Consider the following 329-nt stretch of genomic DNA (forward strand, 5'->3'; position numbering starts at 1 on the left):
GTGATATTTATGAAATCCAAAAGCAGTAGCAGAAATGTAGTTGTAGAAAATGAAAGTAATGGTGTCCTGGATGAAAGATGGCAATAATCTGCTATCCACTAATTTGTATAATTCAAGTAACATACGTCAGAGCATTTCAAATAGCTAAGAGAGAGTTAACCTTTTAATGCTGCCTCTGCAGGAAAGTGGAATTCATTGTCCTATATTTTTAATATCATGATGACTTTGTATATTCTGTCAATCCAATGAGTGAAATTGATTACAAATTACTATCTGAAAATGATTGTGGATATGTTATCATTTGTAAATCCTATTAGCTTGTATATTAA

General features: G+C 30.7%; 1 long non-coding RNA gene across 1 annotated transcript in view; it reads left to right on the forward strand.

Annotated features, from left to right (window-relative positions):
• Window positions 1-329, forward strand: part of LOC119592753 — a 1202-nt gene that overhangs the window by 483 nt on the left and 390 nt on the right. The gene's annotated exons all lie outside the window — the stretch shown is intronic.

The sequence above is a fragment of the Penaeus monodon genome, chromosome 30 (genome assembly GCF_015228065.2).
Source record: "Penaeus monodon isolate SGIC_2016 chromosome 30, NSTDA_Pmon_1, whole genome shotgun sequence".
NCBI classification, from domain to species: domain Eukaryota; kingdom Metazoa; phylum Arthropoda; class Malacostraca; order Decapoda; family Penaeidae; genus Penaeus; species Penaeus monodon.